The sequence below is a fragment of the Miscanthus floridulus genome, chromosome 18 (genome assembly GCF_019320115.1).
Source record: "Miscanthus floridulus cultivar M001 chromosome 18, ASM1932011v1, whole genome shotgun sequence".
NCBI lineage: Eukaryota > Viridiplantae > Streptophyta > Magnoliopsida > Poales > Poaceae > Miscanthus > Miscanthus floridulus.
In genome coordinates, this window is record NC_089597.1 from 57,241,482 (window position 1) to 57,248,537 (window position 7,056).

Consider the following 7,056-nt stretch of genomic DNA (forward strand, 5'->3'; position numbering starts at 1 on the left):
ACGGCACAGCATCTGCACTTCATTCCGAGCAAACTCTCTACCCAAACCCCACTATGAGTAATATGCTTGCTACTCACTCTTTATTTACTATCTCTCACCAGTCACCCGGAGGAAATGTACCGCCCACGCCACAAACGCCATACGATCGGTTCCCCTATGGCCTTGCGTCCTCCGTGGATGCCTACGCTCGAGGACTTTGAAGGATGCTGGCACCGTCCCCCCTCATGTTCGAGTTTGTGGGAGTAGTGGGCTTCGTTCCTGCCATTCCTCACAAACTTCTGGATGATGATGGTGAGAGCGACGATTCAAGCATCGGTGACGTGGCACCCCACCATTGTCCATCCCGGGAGTACGCTATGGCGGACGTTCCACGACAACCGCACGTGGTTGCAGAGTCTGTGCGGACTCACACCCCTCCAGACCCACGTGCGGGAGCCCTCGCGTCTATGCAAGCACATGCTGAGGAATTAAGACAACGATGGCAGAATCAGTCGCCGTCTGCACCGGCGCCGTCGGTATAGCACATTGCGCCCCACGCGCCTGGCCTGGTGGGTGGCGCCCGGGGTCATGCTCGTCAGGTTCAGCACGACATCATGAGTGAAGGGAACGATGTCCCACAATTTGCCTGCGCCGGCTAGAATATCGTTGCTGCAGTAATGCTTCTCTACGGTGTTCCCAAGCCCGTCGACCCTCAGGAGTGGGCAGTCTACCGGAACCTCCGGGTTCTAGTAGAGGCCGCTGCCGTCCAACAGGAGGAAAGCTCCGCATCGCGACTCTGACCCTCGCCCTCTCTCCCTACTAGGGGGATGGGGACGCACCATCCGGATCGATCCATTCGCTCGCCGCTGCAGCCGGTAGGCTCAGCTCGGGGGGTGGCAGCCGCGCCATGGTCCAACCAGGTGCCTGCTCCACACCAACTGCACCAGGACACTCGTAGCGACGCTAACAACCATCGTTGAGCCTGACACGGTAACGATGTCCGCCATACGGCAGCAGGCGACACGGACCCTGGCCGAATCATCGAGGGAAGTGGAGAAACACGCCCCAGGCACGATCGCCGGCTAGATGACCAGAGCCCCAACCCTGAGGGCCCAGGGCCATGGGCCTTCAGCCGGCACATCTGGAGAGCGTCGTTTCCATAGCGTTTCCGGCCTCCCACCAACATCACCAAATACACCGGGGAGACAAACCTAGGCATTTGGCTTGAAGACTTCTGGCTCGCTTATCGAGCCGGAGGAGTGGATGATGACTTTTTCATCATCTAATATCTTCCCATTTGCGTAGGGGAGCATGTTCGGGCAAGGCTCGAATTCCTTCCACATGATAGTATCCATGACTAGGCTGACCTCAAGAGGGTCTTCGTCAGGAATTTCCAGGGGACGTACGTCCGCCCAGGAAACTCCTGGGACCTCAAGAGCTGTCAGCAGGAGCCCAGCGAATCCCTACGGGATTACATTCATAGGTTTTCCCAACGTTGTAACTCCCTCCCTGATGTCATCGACGTAGACATCATCAGCGCCTTCCTCTCTAGGACAAACTATGAGTCCCTGATCCATAAGCTTGGCTGCCTAAAACCCCGCACCACCCGCGATCTACTCGACATCACCACCAACCACGCCTCTAGCGAGGAGGCAGTTGAAGTAGTCTTCAATGGAGGCCAGGACAAAGGCAAGCCCAAGCGCGTGGATCCAGATGAAGGCCCCTCCACTTAGAGGGGCAAAAAGAACAAGAAGGATCGACACCGGATGGACGATACCGTGTTGATCGCCGCAGTTGATCGCGCACCCAGGCAGCCCCAACAGGGACTGCCTGACCACTTCAACAAACTCATGGATGGTCCATGCCCCAATCACGCCTATCCCATCAAACACCTCTACAAGGAGTGCGAGCTCCTCAAACGTTTTCTTTGACAGGCCGGCACGCCAAAGGAGGGGGACGGCAAGGAGCCAGCAGTCAGGAGGGGCGGCACGGTAGGCAAGGATGGGGATAGTTTCCCTGAACCTAAGGAGTGCATCATGATCTTTGGTAGATCCGTTGCCATCTGGTCCAAATGCCAGCATAAGGTACGCTACAGGGAGGCATGCATCGCCGAAATGGTCGTCCCCTCTTTTCTTAGCTGGTCGAAATCCCCAATCACCTTTGATCAGAGGGACCATCCCTCCTACGTAGTGAGACCAGGATGCTACCCGCTCATCGTTGACCCCATTGTCTGCAAGAAGCGCCTCACCAAGGTGCTAATGGACGAGGGCAGCGGTCTCAACATCCTGTACGTCGACACCCTCGATGCCATGCGCATCCCCGATCAGAGCTCCACTCGGCGGGCTCCCCTTCCATGGGGTAATCTCGGGAGCACAGGCATACCCGCTTGGACAAATCGATCTACCCGTCATGTTTGGTAGCCGAGCCAACTTTGGCTCAGAGGTCCTCACCTTCGAAGTGGTAGACTTTCCGGGGTCCTACCACACCATTTTGCAGCGGCCATGCTACGCAAGATTCATGGCGATCCCCAACTACACCTATCTCAAGCTAAAGATGTAGGGACCAAATGGTATCATCACAATGAGTAGCACCTTTTCACACACCTTCAAGTGTGACCGCAAGCACTACGAGCTCGCCACCGCGGTCATCAACTCATCCGAGCTCCTGTAGCTCGGGGAGTCATCAACCCCTGTAGTCCTAGACTGCAACAAACCAACCTCCTCGATGGCCTTCCGCCCGCTCGAGGAAACCAAGGCGGTGGGTGTCGATCCCACCAACCCAACCAAGACAGTCTAGGTCAGGACCCAGCTTCCGGCCAAATAGGAAAGCGTGCTCGTCGACTTCCTGCACGACAACCGCGATGTCTTCGCATGGCAGCCGTCTAACATGCCAGGGATACCCCAAGAGGTCGCCGAGCATGCACTATGCCTTACCCCGGGCTCTCAACCCACCAAACAATGCCTGCGTCGCTTCAACAACGAAAGGCACAGGGCCATAGGCGAGGAAATCACCAAACTCCTGGTAGCCGAGTTCATCAGGGAGGTCTTCCATTCCGACTGGCTTGCCAATCCCATCCTGGTCAGAAAAAAGACCGAGAAGTGGAGAATGTGCGTCGATTATACTGGACTTAACAAAGCATGCCCAAAGGATCACTTTCCATTACCGTGCATAGACCAGATAATTGACTCCACCTCGGGTTGCGAAATCCTCTCCTTTCTGGATGCCTACTCAGGCTATCACCAGATCGCGATGAAAGAGTCTGATCAGCTCGCAACCTCATTCATCACCCCATATGGTTCGTACTGCTACATAACCATGCCTTTTGGCCTAAAGAATGCTAGCGCCACCTACCAAAGGTGCATGTAGCAATGCTTTGCCGACCAAATCGACCCGCTCGACCAGCCCGATCAGGCCGAGCGGCCAAAACCAATGATCGCCATCTATGTTGATGACATAGTGGTCAAAACGACTCAAGCTTGTGACCTGATCGTAAACTTGGCTGCGATGTTCGTGAACCTCCGAAGGTTCAACATCAAGCTGAATCTCAAAAAGTGTGTTTTTGAGGTTCCAAAGGGGAAACTGCTGGGATACATTGTGTCTGAGCGTGGCATCAAAGCCAACCCCAAAAAGATCACGGCCATCTCCAACATGGGCCCCATACGCAATGTCAAGGGCATGCAGAGACTCACCGATTGCCTGGCTGCCTTAAGTCGCTTCATCTCCTGGCTCAGTGAACGGGGGATGCCGCTCTACAAGCTTCTCAAAAAGACGGATGCCTTTGTCTGGACTAAGGAAGCCCAGTAGGCTCTTGAAGGCCTCAAAACGCTCCTAACATCAGCCCCAATCCACGTCGCTCCCAAGCAGGGAGAACCCCTCCTCCTCTACATTGCGGCAAGTAACCATGTGGTGATCGTCGCCCTAGTCGTAGAGAGGAAGGAACTAGGACACCAGCTCAAAGTGCAGCGACCCATATACTTCATCGGAGAAGTGCTTACCGACCCCAAGGTCTAGTACCCCTAGGTGCAGAAGCTCCTGTACACCATGCTAATGGCCGCCAGGAAGCTCCTACACTACTTCACTAACCATAAAGTCATAGTCGTCACTTCATACCCACTCGGAGACATCATCCGCAATCATGACGCTGCGGGACGAATCTCTAAGTGGGCCCTTGAACTCATGGGCCATGACATTAGGCATACCCCCTGCACCACGATTAAGTCTCAGGCTCTCGCGGACTTTGTCACTGAATGGACGGAGGTCCAGCTATCGGCCCAGGACGTCTCCCACGAGTACTGGATAAGGTACTTCGATGAGTCCGTAATGGCGCCCAGCTCAGGGGCTAGAGTGGTTCTGATCTCTTCAAATGCGAGTAGGCTCCACTATACCATCCGCCTCCACTTTTCGGCTTCAAACAACACCGTAGAATATGAGGCCCTTATCAACGGACTACGCATCGCCATCGAGCTCGGCGCTACGTGACTCTACGTCCACGGTGACTCGGAACTAGTCATTGATCAGGTCATGAAGGAATCCCCCTGCAAAATCCCCCTCATGACAGCATACTACCAAGAGGTGCGTAAGCTCGAGGACAAATTCTAGGGAATCGAACTGCATCACGTCCCTCGAAGGGACAACGACGCCATCGATTTCCTCGCAAAACTGGCTGCCAGGCGAGATCCGCCCCCAAGCGGAGTCTTCGTCAACGACACCCACGAGCCATCCGCCCGCATCCTAGAAGGTCTGACCTAGACACACCCCGACAGCTAGCAAGCGCTCAGGGGCTCTGACCCTAGTACCTCTATAACGATGTCACCCGTGGACGTCGCTGTATTGGCACCCGATCAAACCAATTGGCGAGCACCGCTACTCGCCTACCTCCTCGAGGAGGTTCTCCCACCTAAAAGAACCAAAGCCCAATGAATCGCTCGACGCGCCAAGACCTTCGTCGTGCTCGGTAATGAACTCTACAAATGGAGTCCGTCAGGAGTACTCATGAAGTGCGTCCTCTCCAGCCGGGGAAAATAGATCCTCCTTGAGGTCCATTCCGGGATCTGCGGGCATCATGCGGCCCCAAGGTCCTTGGTCAGAAAAACCTTTCGCCAAGGTTTTTACTGGCCCATCGCACTATGAGATGTAGAGGAGGTCATCCGCAGGTGCGAAGGATGCCAGTTCTACGCTCGGTAAACCCATTTGCCAGCACAAGAGCTCCAAACCATCCCAATCACCTAGCCATTTGCGGTCTGGGGCCTTGACATGGTAGGACCTCTCAAGAAAGGTCCAGGAAGTTTTACTCACCTACTTGTAGCAGTCAATAAGTTTACCAAATGGATAGAGGCCAAGCCCATCACCAATCTCTGCTCAGAAGAGGCGGTCAAATTATTCCTTGACATCATCTACCGATTTGGCGTTCCTAACTGTATCATCACTGACCACGGGACCAACTTCACCAAGAAGAAGTTCCAAGACTTCAGCAATGGATATGGCATCAGAATCGATTGGGCTTCGGTCGGACATCCACGAACTAACGGTCAGGTCGAACGCGCCAATGGCATGGTCCTCTAAGGACTCAAAACACGCATCTTCGACCGACTCAACAAACACGTTGGGTGATGGGTTGCAGAGGTCCCAGCAATCCTCTAGAGCCTAAGAACAACCCCAAACTGATCCATGAGATTCACACCTTTCTTCCTGGCCTACGGAGCGGACGCTGTGTTGCCCTCTGACCTTGACCACGGCGCACCGAGAGTAAAAGCTTTCGACCGCGACCGAGCTGCGGCAGCTCAACAAGACGTAGTCGACCTACTCGAAGAGGCCCGCGAGACAACCGTCATCCGCTCCGCTCGCTATCAATAGACCCTCCACAGGTACCACGAAAGGAAGATCAGAGGAAGGATTCTCGAAGTCAGTGATCTCGTGCTACGAAGGAACCAATCAACAAAGGAAAAACACAAGCCTTCTCCACCCTGGGAAGGACCCTATACGGTAACCGAAGTAATCAGACCAGGCACCAACCGACTGGAGGACAACAACGACAATGTTCTCAACAACACTTGAAACATTGAACAGCTACGTCATTTTTTCCCTTAGAAACTGGTCTAAACACCTTCGATTAAAGCACATACTCCTGTAAGAGCGCCCCCGCCCGAACGCTTTCAACCTGGGTCACTCGAGGGCTCCATAAATATACAAATATTGAGTACTACCTCTCTGTTTTGTTTACTGCTGTATGGAAAATTCCTTCCTACCCTAATGGAAGGGTAGTTTGTTCTTTTGTTTTACCTTACGTAACTTTGCCTTAGAACATTCCGACTGATCGCACCCTGCCTTTTCCTATGGCTACGATCGGCCGAGCCTCGCGGGCCACTCCCTAGCCTCACAAAGTTGCGACCTATAGAACAAATAGGCAGGTACGAAATAGAAAGAAATTTTAAAAAAATTATGCTAAGGAGAAACTAAGGAACGGAAGGGAACAAGCTTCCCCGAACGGAATGACTCCATCACAGAAAACAAAATACCATTATAACTGTTAAGCACACGAACATTTTATATGGGGGCTTCCCCCACAAATGCAAAACTATCCGCTTCCACTAAACTACTATTATTTTTACATACTACTAGGGCGGCCTAGCGACATCCGACGATGGTGCAACCGACGAAGGCTCGAGCTGCTCACTTCCCGACGACGCGGCATCTGGCTTGGCCAAGACTGGGGCAACATTCACCTCCAATCCAACATCACGCTCTGGGTTTGCAAAAGGATCTATAAGTCCTCCCCCTCGCTCACTCTTCCTCTCACTTAGGAACCACCGTAGCATACAGGCACTCTCGGTGAGAAAGAAGGAAGAGCAAGGAATCTTCGCCAGAAGAGACCACCAGACCTCCTTGAGTCGATTGAGTCACCTAGGAGAGATCAACCAGCCTCCTGAGTCGATCGATTCACTCAGGATAAGCACCTGAGATACAGGTAGGAAGCGAAGGGGCGCCCCATGTGGGCGATGCCAACTCCATCTCGAATGACGAGCACGGGTCCCGGTCGGACATTTCTGACTAAAGCTCTCCGAACCCCGTCTCTTAGGT